The sequence below is a fragment of the Saimiri boliviensis genome, chromosome 4, assembly GCF_048565385.1.
Source record: "Saimiri boliviensis isolate mSaiBol1 chromosome 4, mSaiBol1.pri, whole genome shotgun sequence".
NCBI lineage: Eukaryota > Metazoa > Chordata > Mammalia > Primates > Cebidae > Saimiri > Saimiri boliviensis.
This window is the reverse complement of record NC_133452.1, coordinates 99,699,380-99,719,444: the sequence shown is the minus strand read 5'-3', so window position 1 is coordinate 99,719,444 and position 20,065 is coordinate 99,699,380. Positions and strand designations below refer to the sequence as shown.

The 20,065-nt window shown below is 46.7% G+C and overlaps 1 protein-coding gene across 5 annotated transcripts in view; it reads right to left on the bottom strand.

The window, feature by feature from the left end:
* Positions 1-20,065, bottom strand: part of PPARD (peroxisome proliferator activated receptor delta) — an 85,240-nt gene that overhangs the window by 35,557 nt on the left and 29,618 nt on the right. The window contains exon 4 of one of the 5 annotated variants that reach the window (XM_074397952.1): positions 12,298-12,443. The exons of the other annotated variants lie outside the window; for them this stretch is intronic. The gene's annotated coding sequence lies outside the window, so the exon portion shown is untranslated. The remainder of the gene's footprint in view (positions 1-12,297; positions 12,444-20,065) is intronic. 5 annotated transcript variants of the gene reach the window in all.

The window sequence follows — 20,065 nt, the reverse complement described above, 5'->3', positions numbered from 1 at the left end:
CTGCTTTAATACAAAAGTAGCCTTCACAGATGCCAACTTAACCAGGTGAATCAAGTTAGCATCACCTTTACTAGGGCCAACTGGCACCACTGTGCCTCCTGATGTACACAACAGGAAGCACATATCATCTATGTGGGTTCCCGCCAACAACATAAACCCAAGTCTAATCACAAGGAAACGTTCCAACAAATATGGAATGTGGCTAATCTATGACATGACATTAAACAAATGTACCAAACCATTAGCAACTGGCGAATCTTGGTGAAGGAAGTACAGAATTTCATTGTATTATTAACTTTTCTCTAGTTTTAACCTTTAAGAGTAACTTTTTTTTTTTTTTTTTTTTTTTTTGAGAAAGTTTTGCTCTTGTTGCCTAGGCTGGAGTGCAATGGCATGATTTTGGCTTACTGCAACCTCCACCTCCCAGGTTCAAGTGATTCTCCTGCCTCAACCTCCCGAGTAGCTGGGATCACAGGCGTGTGCTACCACGCCTGGCTAATTTTTGTAATTTTACTAAAGACGGGGTTTCACCATGTTGATCAGGCTGGATGGTCTGGAACGCCTGACCTTGAAATTGGCAAATCAAAGTGCTGGGATTACACGTGTGAGCTACTGCGCCCTGCCTCTTCCACATTTTCTATTATCAAATGTCTATATCAGGTAGAGATCATTTTTACATTCTAACAAAATATATACAATCATCACAATATATTTGGCCATAATAATAAACTAGGCATTTATTTTATTTTTATTATTTTAATTTTTGAGATGGGGGTCTTGCTTTGTCACCCAGACTGGAGTGCGGTGGTGCTATCAAAGCTCACTGCAGCCTGAAACTCCTGGGCTCCAGGGATCCTCCTGCCTCAGCCCCTTGAGTAACTGGGACTGCAGGCACATGCCACTATGCTGGCTAATTTTTCTGATTTGTAGTAGACAAAATCTTTCTCTGTTATCAGGGTGGTCTCAAACTCCTGAGCTCAAGCCATCCTCTTGCCTTGGCCTCCCAAAGTGCTGGGATTACAGGTGTGTGTCACTGTGCCCAACCAAACCACCAAACCACACATCTAATGTTATATCTTTTTTTTTTAAACAGAAACACCTCTGAAATTTTATCAAAGAAAACTAATTCCATTTATTATTATGACCACTCCTTATTTAAAAACTCTTAAAGGACTGGGCGCAGTGGCTCTTGCCTGGAATCCCAGCACTTTGGGAGGTCCAGGTGGACAGATCACGAGGTCAGGAGTTCCAGACCAGCCTGGCCAACACGGTGAAACCCCGTCTCCACCAAAAATACAAAAATTAGCCAGGCCTGGTGGAGGGTGCCTGTAATCCTAGCTACTTGGGAGGCTGAGGCAGGAGAAACACTTGAACCTGGGACGCAGAGGTTGCAGTGAGCTGAGACTGCGCCATTGCACTCTAGCCTGGGCCACAAAGCAAGTCTCTGTCTTAAAAAAAAAAAAAAAAAAACCAACCAAACAAAAAACACCTCATAAAGTGGGCCAGGTGTAGTGGCTCATGCCTGTAATCCCAGCATTTTGGAAGGCCGAGGCAAGTGGATTACCTGAAGTCAGGAGTTTGAGACCAGCCTGGACAACATGGTGAAACCCCGCCTCTAATAGAAATACCAAAATCAGCTGGGCATAGTGGCGTACACCTATAATCCCAGGTACTTGGGAAGCTGAGGCAGGAGAATTGCTTGAACCTGGGAGGCAGAGGTGGCTGAGATCCCACCAGTGCACTTCAGCCTGGGTGACAGAGCAAGACTCCGTCCCAAAACAAAAACAAAACAAAACAAACCTCATAGAGTGTTAGGAAAGACATAGAATAACTTACGATTTATAACTTATGATTTTGGGAATTCCAGGGAATTTCTATTCCTTGTTCCTCAATCCTGCAAGTTGATAACTGTTGGGAATTTGGAAGCACCAGCATCTTGATGGTCAGCCTTTGTTATGACCCCTGCCCCGCATGGCAATCTTCCACCTAGCTCTGGCCAGAGAGCCCTCATTCAAATAAAATATCATTTATGGAACTGTTTTAGGCACCATGTACAAAAGTACTGACCTAGACCCCTATGGGGAGAGATGACAAAAGGAGTAAAACACAGCCTGCCCTTGAAGAGGTCAGTATACAAACTGTGTGTCGGAGGCCACATAAGAGGTGGCCACTGCGGAGGAAGAAATATTCCAACCTGGGAGCAGCAGAGATGATTCTAGAGTAGGTGTTATGGCCCTTCTTCTAGCTGGGCCAAAAACTAGAAAAGACACTCCCAGGGAAGGCCAAGGTGAGTCAGGTAAGGCAGCCAAGAATGCAGGGTACATCTAGGAATGGTGAGCTGTCTTCTTTGGCTGGGGCACCCCACTCTCTGACAGACAGATAAAGGGCCAGGACCTGGCTAGCCTTAAATTCCTAGTTACTAAGGTGTGTGGACTTAATTCTGAAGCCCAGGATTCTGTCCTCTGGTTCAAATGACTATAAGAGTGGACAGGGGCAAAGAAAGGCACCAGGGGCCTTTAGAAACGACATAGTGAGAGAGGGTGAGGATCTGAAATCTCATCTCTCACTCCTTTATAACTCCACGCTCTGTGCACCCTGACATTTCCAGTACACCAGGCTCGCTCTACCTTTGGATCTCAGCATAGGACATTCCTTCCAACTGGGACACCTCACCCTCTTCTTAACCCAACTTCACCTATCTCATCCTTCAAATCTCCGCTTAAATATCACTGCCTCAGGCCAGGCACGGTGGCTCATGCCTGCAATCTCAGCACTTTGGGAGGCCGAGGTGGGTGGATCATGAGGTCAGGAGTTCAAGACCAGCCTAGCCATCATAGTGAAACCCCGTCTCTACCAAAAATACAAAAATTAGCTGGGCATGGTGGCATGTGCTTGTAGTCCCAGCTGCTCGGGAGGCTGAGGCAGGAGAATCACTTGAACCCGGGAGGTGGAGGTTGCTGTGAGCAGAGATTGTGCCACTGCACTCCAGCTTGGGCAACAGAGTGAGACTTCATCTCAAAAAAAATAAAAATAAAAATAAAAATCACTGCTTCAGATAAGCCTCCCTATAATGTGCTCCTAGAGTCCCTGCATTTCCCAGGCATAGCTCTTTGGACATTTTCGTGCTATTGCATTTTACTTCTTCATTTTGGGGATGTGCTATTTATTTGCCTGCTGGATTTTATAAATGGTGCATAACATACTCATGATTAGAGTATGCAGTCTGCATTTATCTTAAGCTCCATGAATTCTTACGTTTATATACCACCATAAAACCATCAACCAAGCCGGGTGCAGTGGCTCATAACTGTAATCCCAGCACTTTGGGAGGCCAAGCTGGGCAGGTCACCTGGGTTCACAAGTTCAAGACCAGCCTGGCCAACATGGTGAAACCCCATCTCTACTAAAAATACAAAAGTTAGCTGCGTGTGGTAGCGGGTACCTGCAGTCCCAGCTACTCAGGAGGCTGAGGCAGGAGAATCGCTTAAAGCAGTGAGATGGAGGTTGCAGTGAGCTGAGATCACTCCATCTCAAAACAAACAAACAAACAAACAAACAAAACCAAAACCCAAATAAAACAATCAGCCAGGTCAACACAGCAAATATTTCCAGAACCCCAGAAGGTTCCTTGTGACCCTGCCCAGCCAATCCCCACAATAAGTAACTACTCTGCAATTTTTTTTTTTTTTTTTTTTTTGAGACACTAGAGTCTTGTTCTGTTGCCCAGGCCAGGCTGGAATGCAGTGGTGGCCCAATCACGGCTCACTGGAGCCTCAGCCTCCTGGGCTCAAGCTGTCCTCCCACCTCAGCCTCCCCAAGTGCTGGGATTACAGGTGTGAGCCACTGTGCCAGGCTGTAACCACTCTTCTGAACTCTATCATCATCAACTAGTTTTGCCTGCTATTGTGCATCCAGTTTCTGCTGGTTGGAGTCAGAGCCCACAGAGTGCAGGAGAGAGGCTCCTGCTGCCTTGTGGCCCTGTACAGTGCTGGGCACGGAGCAGGCATTTAGATGTCTGCTAAGTCAATGATTAGGCCAGGGTGGTGGAAGCATGTCCAAGGACACCGACCCCCTGCCCTGTGTTTACATCTTCTGCCCATGCTACTCTCCTGCCTGAAATGCCTTCCTCTCCTTCTCCTTTGTCTCATTCCTACCTTCTCCTCTTTCCTTTTTTTTTTTTTGAGATGGAGTCTTATTTTTTTTGAGATGAAGTCACCCAGGCTGGAATGCAGTGGTGCGATCTTGGCTCCCTGCAACCTCCGCATCCCAGATTCAATCCCACCTCAGCCTCCTGAGTAGCTGGGATTACAAGTGTGTGCCATCAGGCCCAGCTAATTTTTGTAATTTTAATAGAGACAGGGTTTTGCTATGCTGCCCAGGCTGGTCTTGAACTCCTGACCTCAAGTGATGTGCACACCTCGGCCTTCCAAAGTGCCGGGATTACAGGTGTGAGCCACTGCACCCGGCCTCCCCTCTTTTCTAAAAAAAGGTTTGGTTCAAGTTCCATCCCCTTCCCGGAAGCTCTCCCATTCCCACCCCCGTGGCATGTGCTGCCCACCACATTCCTCTGCAGATGATGCCTCGCATGTTCTCTCTGGGTAGACATGTGTGCACATCTACAGCCTGCTCCCAATTCTGTCTCAGTCTCTCAAAGGAAAGATCCTGTTTTAGTCTACATTAAATGAGCCCCAACTCCTCTCATTTATTCCTTGTTTGCAGAGTATCCTGAGCTGCAAAAAAATTTCTTCTGGTCTGACTTCTTCACATGGCTAGAAGGATCACACTGGAAAACAGCTGTGAAGAGATTTTGTAAGCCACAGTCCACTTAACATATATCATATATATAACAAAAAAGCTTAAAAAAAAAAAAAAAAAAAAGAATGGCTGGGTACAGTGGCTCATGCCTGTAATCTCAGCATTCTAGGAGGCCGAGGTGGGTGGATCATTTGAGGTCAGGAGTTTGATATTAGCCTGGCCAACACGGTGAAATCCCGTCTCTACCAAAAGTACAAAAATGAGCCGGGCGTGGTAGTGGGTACCTGTAATTCCAGCTGCTCGGGAGACTGAGGAAGGCAAGTCGCTTGAACCTGGGAGGCGGAGGTTGCAGTGAGCAGAAATCATGTCACTCCACTCCAGCCTGGGAGACAGAGCAAGACTCCATCTCAAAAAAAAAAAAAAAAATTAAAAAAATTAAAAAAAAACAGAATGCAATGTATCTGTATATGCTGACGTGGAAAGATTCCCAAGATATGCTTAAGTAAAGAAAGCTAGGTATCAAAGCAATTTAGTGATTTAGTGTGCTTCCCACTACCATGGGTAAGAGCAGAAGAGGATAAAAAGCACATGCACATGGGAGTGTGCAAGGAAAAACTGTAGAAGGAAGGATGCCCAGGAAACCAATCACCTTCACCTTCATCTTCACCCTTGGGGCTGGGGCAGGAGATCCTGAGTCTGGTCAGTCCCTTTCTATCATACAACGTTCTGATCTATGTGTTATTTTGCATTAGTAAACATTTTAACATAAACTAAAATGAGGGGCTGAACTTGTACCACCACCACAGTGCTCCCCAACTTCCTAGCATTCATCCTGAGGGTAAACCATGGGCAGCCCGTTGAAACCTAGGCTCTGGCCCCAGAAGCCAAGCAGATGCTGCAACAGGCCTGGGGACAGAATTCAGCACAAGTCAAAGCAGAGAGAAGAAAACAGCCCGTAAGCTCACCCCGAGCAACCCCTGGGTCGCTGGTGAAGAGCAACAACCGATGCAACTCCACCTTTTGCTTGGCAGCCAAAACCTGGGAGCTCAGAGCCTATGGCCAAAAGGTGAGTAAAGGGCCCAGGGCCCTCTGTGGGCCAACACTGACCATTCTCTTGTATGACCCAAACTGATCCAGGACTGGATCAATTTTATATATTTGTCAGGAGGCTTTCCCCCATCTCATGATAAATAAACCAAGGTGGGGAGATGCAATCTAAGGAAAGGGCAGAAGGAACAAAGACCTCCAGGGTGCTGCTAGTCTTCACAGCACTAAGGGTCCCACACAGCCCAAGCCAGGGCTTCCTGGGACCAGAAACCACTTTGTGCTGGAGATGGTAGGAGAAAGACTGCAGCAATCTTTCTGCAAGGCCAGGTCTGTCTCTGTTTCTCACATCGATAGAGCAGCTCATTCTGAAGCCTTGATCTTCACCTGGAGGAGTTCATCTTCAGGGTTAATCAACAAACTCCCATTGCCAGGCCAACAGTGAGGCAGATTCTATTGTCACTTTCCCGTCTTATGGCTGGGTGGACTCTTGGCAGGAGTCTTGACCTTGAAGTTAGTCTCGCTGATGTTATCACTTCATCCTCAATATACCCCAAGATCCAAATAAACCAAGTACCAAATGAACCAAGTATTTTTTTATTTGTTTGTTTTTAAGATGGGGTCTTGCTCTGTCACCCAGGTCAGCGTACGGTGGCATGATCACAGTTCACTGCAGCCTCGACCTCCTGTGCTCAAGTGACCCTTCCATATCAGCCTCTCAAGTAGCTGGGATTACAGGTGTGTACCGCCACACCTGGCTCACTAAAAAAAAAAATTTGTAGAGGTGGCGTCTCACTGTGTTGCCTAGGCTGGTCTCAAGCAATCCTTCTGCCTCAGCCTCTCAAAGTTTTGGGATTACAGGTCTGAGCCACCATATTTGGTAACCAAGTATTGTCCATCTGAGTCCTAAGTATCTCCCTAATTCATTATCATCAGTTCTCTCTCTCTCTCTCTCTCTCTCTCTCTCTCTCTCGCTCTTTTTTTTTTAAGAGATGGTAATCTTGCTATGTTGACCAGGCTGGTCTCAAACTTCTGGCCTCAAGCAATCCTCCCATTTTGGCTTCCCAAAGTGCTAGGATTACAGGCATGAGCCACCAAGCCTGGACACTCTCATCATTTCTCATCTGAATTATTGCAAGAGTCTCTAAAAAGGGTCCCTTGCTTCACTCTTTGCCCACTTCCCTGCCTGTAGCAAGACTGATCTTTCTAGATTACAAACATGATATCTAATCCTCTGGTTAGAAATCTTTAAAACTCCCTGCTACTGTTGGAAAAAGTCCCAACTCCTGTTGGTACAAGGTCATCTTGATCCAGGCTTGCTTCCCTCTCTAGTTAGCTCTCCCACCACTCCCCCAGGTCAAAGGTACTTTGCTCTCAACACGTGCCCCAAGTCTTGGCCATTCCCTTCCAGCTGGCCTCCTTCCTCACCTGGCTAGGTCTGTTCTGCCCTTGAGGAAGACTCTCCTTTAGGAAGCAAGTCTTCCCTGCCCTGCATGGGTCAGGTAGGCTGTCTAGGCTCTGCCTCAGTTTCCCAGCTGTATGATGGGGCCACCCCCACTGCCTCAGAGGCTGGTGAGAGTGCATGATGCAGAGTGTGAAGTGCCAGCCAGGCACGGTGGCTCACACCTGTAATCCCAGCACTTTGAGAGGCTGAGGCGGGAGGATCACAAGGTCAGGAGATCGAGACCATCCTGGCCAACATGGTGAAACCTCATCTCCACTAAAATACAAAAATTATCTCCATGTGGTGGCGCATGCCTCTAGTCCCAGTTCAGGCGGCTGAAGCAGAATTGCTTGAACCTGGAAAGCAGAGGTTGCAGTGCGTGGAGATAGCACCACTGCCCTCCAGCCTGGCACCTGGTGACAGAGCGAGACTGTCTCAAAAGAGTGCGAAGGGCCTTGACAACGACTAAGAACTACAAATACAAAGCATTAGAACCACCACCAGGAGAACACTGCTTTCTCCTCCCATTTGAAACAGCTCTCTCAGAGGTCCTGGATGACCTCCTCTTGCCCTCCCATCTAAGAGGCCCTTTGCTGCTGCCCTGGTCCTGCTTCCGTCTCACAGCTGCAATGGTTCTGTCAAGCACTTCCCTGAAGCCCTCTTCTCTCGGGGCTCTGCACTGCTGCTTGCTCTTCCTTCACCTGCTCTTGAAATATGATCCTCCTTTCCTACCCCCAATGCCCTCCCCTCCCCATTCTGTTCTTGGCTGGCTTCCCTGCTCAATCCATCCACTGCACAACCCATCCACTGGCAATTTCACACACTGTGACTGTATCCCACACCACTGTCCTGGGCCTCTCTCCTGCTGACTGCCTAAATACCACATGGAGGCCTCACAGGGGCCTCATAACGTGTTCAAAACGCAATCAATTATCTTCATGCCGGGCCACAGGTGTCCCTGACTCCCGTGCCCAGCAGAATGCCTGGCAGGCAGCAGGTGCTCTGTTTGTTTGCTGAACTGATCACCATATGCTTCTTTCCCCTCATGCCACTCCAACTGCTCCACGTCTAGTGCTTCCCACCCAAGTCAATGGTACACCATCCCTCAGGCACATAGGCTGAACTCCAGCACCACTGGGTCCTCCCTCACCACTCACTTATCCATTCTCCTCTTTCCTTGACTGGCCGGGTTCAAGCCCTGGCCTCTCCTCACCTAGATCTGCCTCTCCACTCCTGTCAGTGACGTTTCTAAGCCCAGCCATAATCTGTCACATCCTTGCCCACAAAATCCAACTCCTTAATGTGGTATCCAAGGCTTTCTACACTCTGGCCACAACATATGGGTACAATCATGACCCAGTGGGCTAGTGGACTAGCACTACCAGCAGCACTAATAATAATAATGATAATAACACATGCTGAATGAGTCCCATGTGTCTCTTCATCTCCATCACAGCCCTGTTGGGGAGGGGCCACGGGATCAAAATTTGACAGATGAGGAAACTGAGGACAGGAGGGTAACTTGACCAGGGTCACAGTCCAACCTCATAAGGACTGCAGTATGCCAGAACGAATGGTCTTTTAATCCTTTAGTCTTCTCTGAAACTTTCAAACTCCTTAGGGACTGGGATATGCCTGCTTAGAAAAATCTCTGTGGCAGGCTTCCCACTGCCTCTCTAATTTCCCAAAGGAAACAGCAATAGATGTTCTTGGGATCAAAAAGAAAGATAATGCAGGTCTCCCAAATTATTCCTAGATTTTTGAGTTCTAAGAAGGAATATCAATGTCTACTTGTCCATAAATTTTATAGTTTAAGTAGAACTACTTTTACACATAATTAACACTATAGCATACCAAGACCTCTGGTTAAATTAATGTGGATGAAACAATTACACCCATTTCACAGGAACTGGAGAAGAATTTTACTGCTCCAAAATTTCATTTTATGGCAAGCGCAGCAGGGGTGATGCCAGGTGCCTAGTCAGAACACGCCTCCTGATGACGACCCTGTTCCTGGAGTAAAGTCTCCTGGCAGTGCCACGGCATGTCCAGGAACAAATGCTCTCCTGCCACTGGCCTCTAATTGCCTTATGGGCCTGGGACTTGGCTCTTCACACACATGGCTCGCATCCCAGAGCTGCCCACTAAGCCACCAACTCTTTCTGCTTGCTGAGGTTCTAGGGACTACTGCTGACATCAGGATGGAGGAGCAAAAACAAACCCCAACAACAACAATGGCGACAATGACAAAAGGGAGAGAGCAGAAGAGGGGACATAGAGGAAATCAACCACAGACAAGAATGTCTGCGTGACCAACTCCAGAATGTGCCCTGGAGGGTGTGTGAGACACCCACTCTGTGCCTTTCTCCACTCTCCCCCTCTTCCTCACCCATCCTCTGTACTGTACTTGCTTACTTCTCTATGTCTTTCCTTTGAAATGGGACACCGTGACTGTGCCTCGTAACTAGTTGACCGTAGGTGCTAAATTAACGCTGAATGAATGGCGGTAGACCTTGCTAATTGTTTACACAATATCCATTCTCCCCTTCTTTCTCAGTTGACAGAATTCCAATTCTGAAGGGTGGCAATGTGCCCAGCTAAAAGATGTCTCAGCCTCCCTTGCAACTAAGGGAGGCCAATGAGGAGAAGCTCAAGCTATTTGGCGGGACTTGCAGGAAAGCTCAAGATGGAGCATGTTTGTTGGTTTTTTTTTTTTTTTTGCCTTTCCTCTCTTCTTCCTGCTCTCTGCCTAGAACCTGACCTGACGGCTGGGGCTCCTGCAGCCATCTCAGGCCATGACACAACCTTGGGGTTGGAAGCCCTGCACTAAGGATGGCAGAGCAGAAAGACCAGCCCTAGACTGTCCCCTCTAGATTTCTTTTCATAATAGAAAAAAATTTCTACTGTTTTAAGCCACTGCTATTTCTGTTCCAGCTGCTTAACAGAATTCCTGATTCATGAATAAACCAATTAAATTTAGCTTTCTTAAATGACTCATTGCTGACCTCCAGTTCATAAGGCCAATCACCACCTCTCACTTCTGGTCTTTGAAACGCAACGATAATTCATTATTATATAACAAAGAACTATTTTTCACCAGAGGTCAGGAGGAGGGAAGGACAGAAGCACTAGAAGGAAGAGGTAGTTTAAGGAGGAGGAGACACTGAAAAGAAGATGAGGGACAGTTCTGGTCCTAGGTGCTTCGGGAACCGCGGCTTAGGTGCAGACACGACCAAGTCCAAGAACCACACCATACACAACCAGTCCCGAAAATGGCACAAAAATGGTATCAAGAAACCCCGATCACAAAAATACGAATCTCTCTCTCTTTTTTTTTTTTTTTAAGACTGAGTTTTGCTCATTACCCAGGCTGGAGTGCAATGGTGCCATCTCGGCTCACCACAACCTCCGCCTCCTGGGTTCAGGCAATTCTCCTGCCTCAGCCTCCCGAGTAGCTGGGATTACAGGCACGTGCCACCATGCCCAGCTAATTTTTTGTATTTTTAGTAGAGACGGGGTTTCACCATGTTGACCAGGATGGTCTCGATCTCTCGACCTCGTGATCCACCCGCCTCGGCCTCCTAAAGTGCTGGGATTACAGGCGTGAGCCACCGCGCCCGGCCGATACAAATCTCTTAAGGGGGTGGACCCCGAGTTCCTGAGGAACATGCGCTTTGCCAAGAAGCACAACAAGAAGGGTGTAAAGAAGATGCAGGCCAACAGTGCCAAGGCCAGGAGTGCACGTGCCGAGGGCATCAGGGCCCTCGTAAAGCCCAAGGAGGTTAAGCCCAAGATCCTAAAGGGTGTCAGCCGCAAGCTCGATCGACTTGCCTACATTGCCCACCCCAAGCTTGGGGAGCGTGCACAAGGGGCTCAGGCTCTGCCGGCCAAAGGTCAAGGCCAAAGCCAAGGATCAAACCAAGGCCCAGGCTGCAGCTCCAGCTTCAGTTCCAGCTCAGGCTCCCAAAGGTGCCCAGGGCCCTACAAAGGCTTCAGAGTAGATATCTGTCTGCCAACGTGAGGACAGAAGGACTGGTGCGACCCCTGGGGCTGCCATCTGCATGGGGCTGGGGTCCTCCTGTGCTATTTGTACAAATAAATCTGAGGGAGGAAAAAAAAAAAAAAAAGGGATAGAGGCAAGAGGAGAACAGGAAAATGAGGCTCAAGGAAAAGAGAAGATGAGGGGAGAATGCAGGGAGGAACAGATGAAAAGGGCTAGAGCAAAGGAAAGGGGAGCCTGACAGGCAGGGCAGAGACCCTGGAAAGATGGAGTTGGTGGAGAGAGGAGAAAGAGAACAGTGTGCTGCAGAAGGAATTGCTGCTGTGATTTAGAGGACATGTGCTGCAGCCTGGGCATCGGGCACCAAGCATGCTGTATGTGCGCTCCCTGATCCTCTCGCGCCTGCACTAAGCATTACCAAGCCTGTTTTACAAATGAGGTAACTGGGCAGGTGTAGTGGCTCACTCCTGTAATTCCAGCACTTCGGGAGGCCAAGGCAGGAGGATCATTTGAGCCCAGGAGTTCAAGACCAACCTGGGCAACATAACAAGAACCCCCATCTCTACGAAAAAATTTTAAAAAATTAGCCAGGTGTGGTGCATGTGCCTAGATTTTCTTCAAGTAGTAGTCCCAGCTACTTGGGAGGCTGAGCGGGGAGGACTGCTTGAGCCTGAAAGATTGAGGCTGCAGTGAGCCACGATCATGCTGCTACTGCATTCTGGCCTGGGCAACAAACCAAGATCTTGTCTCAAAAAAAAAAAAAAAAAAAAAAAAAAAGAGGTAACTGGCTCTGAGATATGAAATAACTCCCTCATTCACAGAAACTGGTAGAGGCAGGCTTTGTTGAAGTCTCCTCTGAAGAGAGGTGAGACATCATTCTTCTGTCTTTTTCTCTCACTGCCTGGAATGTGGTGTGAGATGTGGAGCCATGGCAACTATTTTGGACTATGAGGACAGCAGCCACACCCTAACAATGGCAGAACAGGGAACTGAAAGGAGGCTGAGTTGCTCCTGACTAACGGAGCTTCCACAACTGCTTGAGACTAAAGACTACCTGAATCAGTTGGAATCTCCATCCACAAATCCATCCATAACTGCTTCAGATCATAATTTGCTACATTTTCCTCTAATCTTCAGTAATAGATTCCAAGTCACACTCCCAGACATTCTGATTCAGCAATCACTTTGAGATACTCTCTCCTAGAAAAATGGAAAGTCAGATTCACTGAACAGGTAAGGAAATTATCTGAGAGTCCACAGGACAAACCTTGATACCTCAAAAGCAGCAACGGCTGATGACAGGCCCCTAGAAGAACTTGGAGATCAGCAGATGACACTGTAAAGTTAATCTATCATTATTGGGTGAAATGAAAGCAAGGAAAAGTTCATAAAGACCGAAACAGCACATTTGGGGCTATTCCTCAGCAACAGATAAAAGGTAGTCCTAGTTAATTCAGACCAGTCTGTAACAGTGCTAGCAAGTCATTTGAGAAAAAACAAATCAATAGTCCAAGTCTCAGAAAGAGAACAGCTCCTTTTGAGCAAAAGCACCAAGCTGTCAAAGGGACACACTTGCACCTAGTGACATCAGACAACATTACTATCGGGCTCGGTTGGTTGCAGCTTTCTGTGCGATAGGAACTCTCTCCAACTAGACTGCAAGCTCTCCTCTCTGAGAAGAGGGACTGTGGCATTACTATTTCAGTATCTTCAGCAATAGCGCCCAGCACAGTACTGAACACATAGTTGCTTAATACATGACCACAGACCGACAGCTGTCAGGAACGAACTAATGGGGTTCATAGGTGTTGGGCAAAGATGCCGACTCCAGCCCTAACCCTGTGCCCACCTCTGAGTTCAAGCTGACTCCTGAAATTCCAGCAAGGGAACTGAGAGTTGGTGCTGTCATTGTTCATCACTCTCATGAGACTGTTACCTGATGGACAATCTGGGGATCTTTAAAGGTTCAACTGCCTTTTCTTCTGAGAATATTCCTATGATAGAGTCCCAAAAGTTCAGAGAACCCAGGCAAAGCCAAGGAGGATAACACAGGACATTAAGCTCTGCCCCAGACCGATCTAATCCACCCTTTTTAGTTGTTAAGTCTCAGTGGGTAGAAATCTTAACGAGGTCAGAAGTGATGGGTGACACAGCACTAAATGCCATGTACTGCGTTTTCACATCCTGGTCTCCTTGGAGGCCCCTGGCATACAGAGTCATCTACTCCTAAGGCAACTGTGACTTTCAGAAATGCAGCCTTATTCTAAAATTAAAGATTCTCAGGGCCCACTAGGAATATAATTAGTTTGTATTCCTCCACCTGGCACTCAGAGAAGCTGAGTTTGGGGAGGGAATGTGGGGCATGCATTCTTAAGGCTGGAAACCACTTTAATTTGCAAGATTTAGTGGCTTTTTCTGGCCACTGTTTTGTTTTAAGTTTCTGGCATCCTCAGCTAGACTAAGAATTGTTACCTTGTGTCCCAGCCATAATGATTCACATTTCCATCAACTTGGCACAAAATGTGCCAAAGAAACAAGCTTTCCTGCTGTCACTCCCTGCATCTGCATATCAAACCACTCCCAGCACTAGCCTCTACTCAGCCAGAGAAATTCAATGCAATTCAATTCAACTAGCAACACTCAATGCCCACCAAATGTCAGGTAGAATGTGAGGAGTTTCAAGTACCAAGAAAAACAAGACCCTGCTCTCAAGGGGGCCAAAATCAGCTTTAAAAAAAAAAAAAAAGGAGCTGTGTAGCCTGGCGCAGGGGCTCACGCCTGTAATCCCAGCACTTTGGGAGGCCAAGGCAGGCGGATCACAAAGTCAAGAGATGGAGACCATCCTGGCCAACATGGTGAAACCCCGCTTCTACTAAAAATACAAAATTAGCTGGGCATAGTGACGGGCGCCTCTAGTCCCAGCTACTCGGGAGGCTGAGGCAGGAGAATCGCTTGAACCATGGAGGCAGAGGTTGCAGTGAGCCGAGATCGTACCACTACACTCCAGCCTGGCGACAGAGTGAGACTTCATCTCAAAAAAAAAAAAAAAAAAAAAAAAAAAGAGAGAGAGAGAGAGAGAGAGAGAGAGAGAGAGATAGGTAAATAAGCAGCAACCCACAGCGTGATAATTACTAGAAACAGAGACCCCAAGCCCTGAAGGAGTAAAGGTCGCTCTCCTGGGAGGGATCAAGGGGAGGAGGAGAGACAGGCACTTCTAGGGAAGGAAGAAGCAGTGCAATTGCCTAGCGGCCTGGCAGCATCAACTGCCGGAGGCAGCAACCGCAGAAGGAACCGACAGGGATCAGGGCTCCATTTTACAGATGAGAAAGCTGAGTTACGGAAGGGATAAGTAACTTGTCCAAAATTATACGTTGTGAAAGGATAGGTTCCCAGCCAAAGAGCTGGACCCTAAAACCTGTGCTTCTAAACATTACAGTGTATGGCATGCAAATAGTTCAATTCGCTGAGGTATAAAAGTTAAGAACTAAGTTTATGCAGGAGAGGCAGAATGGGCTGGATCACGGAAGGCTTCATATGACACGGATACTGGACTAAATTAATGTGAAAGAGCTTCCCCTTTCCACCACCATCACAGAGAAATACCAGAAAAAATAAAACAAATGACGTCCTTAGACGTGCAGCCAAACTGGAAAGAGAAATGCCCTATGTGTAAGAAGTAATGAGAAGAAATGAAACATAAACAGTGAGTGGAACTGACATCACAGTGGCCGGTGGACTTCCGCAACCACGTATGAAGTGGTTTAAAGCCTGCCTGTGGCTTTGAGCCCCAGTATCAAGAAGTGAACCTCAAAGGGCTGCCCAATATGGGAAAGCAACAAGAAGCTGACCATTTCTCCAAGGCTTTGTGGGTCAGGTATGGGTGGGAGGTCACCCTTTCTTAAATCATTAAGCTAGTCCTGTCCATAGATATAAAATGGAATTTACACTACTAGAATGGTGAAGGTGTGTCACACTAAGCAATGAACCTAAAAACTCAGCCAGAACCACTGAAACACTCATGGCCCCTGCAGAAGCAAACAAGCTGCTCTGAGGTATACTTTCATAATTCAGGACACAAGTGTCATCCAGGAAAGAGAATCCCTCCTGGAGATGAATTCACAACCCAAAGTTACAAACCACACAAGGAAATAAACCACCAACAGGCACGAGCATCAGACACAAAAAGAGAAGTAGTATCCCAAGAATCAGAAATAAGACAGTCCCAAAGAAACTACACAATAAGAAAACTTAGACGGTTAAACAGATAAAAGAGCAAAGAACGAACAAATGTAGAGACTTTGGTGGTAGATGACCAACAATATGTCTAAGAGGCATTCCAGAGGCCACTGTAGAGAAAATAAGAGAGCCAAAGAGGCAATGGCTAAAATTTTCCAGAATTAGGCCAGGCGCGGTGGCTCAAGCCTGTAATCCCAGCACTTTGGGAGGCCAAGGCGGGTGGATCACAATGTCAAGAGATCAAGACCATCCTGGTCAACATGGTGAAACCCCGTCTCTACTAAAAATACAAAAAAAAAAAAAAAATTAGCTGGGCATGGTGGCGCGTGCCTGTCATCCCAGCTACTCAGGAGGCTGAGGCAGGAGAATTGCCTGAACCTAGGAAGCGGAGGCTGCGGTGAGCCGAGATCGTGCCATTGCACTCCAGCCTGGGTAACAAGAGCGAAACTCCGTCTCAAAAAAAAAAAAACAAAACAAACAAAAAAAAAACCCACCACACTTGTAGCTGCTGTGCACACAACCTAGCATGTCTCCTGACCTAGGAGTTAGTGGAGAGGGCAGGCAGTGAACCTTGCCTTTGGATCTGGGGAGCTCAAACAGAGTAATAAATATGTAATCACTGTGTGGACTGGAAATAAGGTCACTATTTCAGGCCAGGCAGAGAGAGGAAATCAGTGAGCACAGTTCATGTAGACTTGCAGCACCAGGAAAAATCTCTGCAGTGAGTCTTGTTCTAAACAAGGTGGTCATGTCCACACGTTCTAGGGTTTAGGACCTGGATGCACCTTTTGGAGGGGCAACCATCCAACTCACCACAGGAAGTAAAATCAATGGGGAGAAACACTCAAAAGAACAGGAGGAATGAACTGTGCATGGTAGAGGAACGAGGTTTAAAGCTGTCAGTAAGGCTCCCGGAAACTGAGCGAATGATGGATTATTAATAGAAAGGGGATGGGCAAAGAGCAGAGACAAAGGTGGGCTCTGCCTTTAAGGCTGCATACTCCAGCAGGCAGGTGGACACGGGGACCTGGTGTTCAGGAGAACAGCTCTAAGAGCAGACAGTATTAGTATTTGGTAGCTCTAAGAGCAGACGGTCACAGACACAGGAAGGGGCAAGCGTGTGGAGGGAGAAGGGAAGAGAAGAGAAGAGAGGGCAGAAGCCCGAAGAATGTTCACACTCGGGCAGTGGAAAGAGGAAGAGGAACCAGGGCAGCAAAGGCGCAGTCAGAGAAGAAGGGAAACAGAGGCCAAGAGAGAACAGATGTTTACCCTCCTAGGGGCAGGGTCCAATCTCTTTCTTCTGCATTGTCCCGGAGTCTAACAAGCTACCAGGCATACAGTAGGTACTTGGCAACCTCTGAAGTAATAATAAAGAACAATTATGTGAGAGAGAACAACATACAAGTGATTTCTAAGATGCAAAAAAAAAAAGAAGGTAAAGGCACCTATAGCGTTTGAGAGCTTCGCAAATTTACGTAAGGCAGCATCTTCTGAGAGGGTGTGGGGTGAGCAGGGGAAGGCCTGGAGGAAGCCTCAAGGGAAATACGAAGGAAAACCACGAGAAGAAGAAAAGAATGAACAGCCAGCTGTTAGAGAAGATAAATTCCGGGGCCTTAACTGCCCCACCATGGAGTCCGTGTGAGCTTCCTGCTATACACAAAAGCCACCTTACCATCTAGCTGCTCTTTTTTTCTTTTTTTTTTTCAATCCCCACCATACATTTCACATTTATCTAAAAAACTGTTGCCATAATTCATCTTTGGGGAGAAGAACCGCTGTGAAACCCATGAGCAGGAGGCTGCTGTGACCTGGAAAGACCTGCCCCACATGCCTGGCAAGCTCTCTAGGGTGACTCTTCATCATGGGCGGGTAGCAGGCTTTTCCAGACAGGAAGTGTGTGGAGAGAAGCAGGGACTGTGGCCAGTGGGTGAGGTGACTCATGACGCGTTTACCAGCCATGTGGGTGCCCACCACCCTCAGAGGGGGCAGACTCGGCCAGTTGCATCAGATTTCCTGGAAGCATTTCTTCATTTCTATTTTTGAAGACACTGAACTTCCAGAGTGACATTTCTCCTGACGACTTCAAAAGGCACTCCAATCAGCAGCCAGAACCAGTATCTTCTTACACATACTTTACCCACCCAACTCCACTCACTCCCCAACATGCCTACACACAACAGAGGAAGTAGCCAGAGAACACGATGCAGACTTTCTAAGGGCAACAGGAAAGGATACAACACCACAGAGCCACAGTCAGGACCGGGAAGCCAGAGCTCCCATACACCACCATCTTTCCCAACAGCCAGACCCTTCCTGGCCCACAGACAGAGATACACATGAGTTCCCAAACTAACTGGTTGACAGGTTGGAGAGCACCATCATTCAAAAGATCACAGGGCTTTCTGTACAAATTAACCCAGATTCAAAGGAACAGGGAATCAGGTACTCTTATACTGCAGTGAGAGGGTAAATCAGTGTAACTTTCTATAATTTGGCAATATGGCAACATTTATCAATACTACATTTTGATTCATTCAAAATTTACGTGTGTGCGCTCTCTCGCTGGCTCTCTCTCTTTCTCTCTCTCTCTCTCTCACACACACACACACACATACACACATACACACACACACACACACACACACACATACTTTAAAAACTGAATATCTACCAAGTGACAGGAACCATGCCAAGTAGTAGGGGAGACAGAAAGGTGACTGCCCTCAAAGGGCTTTTGATGTAGTCACCGATGCAGACAATTAACCAATAAATGAACAAAATAATTTCTGTGTGCAGGGAACATTGGCTATAATAGCAAAAGACGAGAAATAACCTAAATGTCTGTCGGCAGGACTGATTAAATAAGATCAGATATTCTCATAAGAACAAATATTGCTCTGCTATTAAAAGCACATTCTTGAAAACTGTATTCAAATCGCTAGTGATATAAATGTTTAAAGCAGGTTTCAAAACAGTACCATGATTATGTCCAATGACAGAAGCCAATCACAAAAGATCACATACTGTATGATCCCATTTATATGAAATGTCCAGAATAGGCAAATCTGTAGGTAAACCAGATGAGTGAAAGTCTTGGGCTGGAGTGTGGGGGGGGGGGGCAGCTTCGAAGGGGGAGTACATGCTAACGATTGCAAGATGTCTTTTTGGGGCCGGGTGCGGTGGCCCATGCCTGTAATCCCAGCACTTTGGGAGGCCAAAGTAGGGGGATCATGAGGGCAGAAGATCGAGACCATCCTGGCTAACACAGTAAAATCCTGTCTCTACTAAAAATACAAAAAAAAAAGGCTGGTCCGATGGTAGTGGGTTATCAGAACCTATTAACATTAGTGTCACTAAAGTTGTTATACAACCCCCCACTGCTAAGTTTGACTGGCTTAAAAAAAAAATTTTTTTTTTTAAATACAAAAAAAATTAGCCAGGTGTGGTGGCACACGCCTGTAGTCCCAGTTACTGGGGAGGCTGAGGCAGGAGAAGATTGTGGTGAGCCGAGATCACACCACTGCACTCCAGCTTAGGCAACAGAGCCAGACTCCATCACAAAAAAGATGTCTTTTTGGGACTAAGAAAATGTTCCAAAACTAGATTGTGGTGATGGTTGCACGACTTTGTAAAATACTAAAAATCACCAAATTTTACACTGGACAGTTGGACTTTATGACATATCTCAACAAAACTGCCAAAAAGTCACATTCAATATGACTTCAATATGGTTTTCAAAAAGAGGGGGTGTGAAGGGTCATGGGGGTGGGGTGAGGATGAACAGCCATCAAAACATTAACCATGGAAATTCTCTGAGAGGAAGGTTCTAGGTAATTTTTATGGCCTTCTTTATATTTATCTTTATTTTCCAAATATTCTAAAATGTAGAAGTTAATTTAACTGGCAAACCAAATCATCCAGGGTTTTAAAATTTACCTTTCCAAGTGTACCTTAAGTACGTCCAATAGAAAGGTCCAACTGTTGTGCTAATTTAGATATCTCTAGGGTTGTCATATTCTTCATACCAAAGATACCAACCAGAGAGCCAAACAAAGGAATTTCATATTTCAAATAAATCAGGCCAAGTAGCTCCTGGTTAGGGAGCATCTGCTGACTGCTTATGACTTACATCTCAACAAAACTGCTAAAAAGTCACAAAGAGAAGAGCTTGGTCCTCTCTGCAAACACTTTCGAAGAAAAAACCCAGCAGCCACCATAAAGCTCAGCTACTACCAATCACGCAAAACAACATCAAAGATTTGAGCAGATTCAGACAGAAACTTCCCGGACACTTTCAGGAGTCACTTCCTGGTTGTGAAGTATGAGGCCCTCTGGACAAGTCATTCTCACCCATGTGGCCTCCTCTAATCAGTGACTTCAAAGGCTTCTTTCTGAATTGATTGGGCTGAGGGAGAGTGCCAGCAACTGGAAGTCAGTGGTTTCCCAACCAAGCTGCACCCCCAAATCAATGGGGAGCTTTAAATGCAGGTTCCTGGACCCCATCCCTGGGACTTCTAATTCAATGGGCATGAGGAAGGCCCAGGAATCTACCTTTTCCCCAAAACTCCCCGGTGTATATGCCAGGT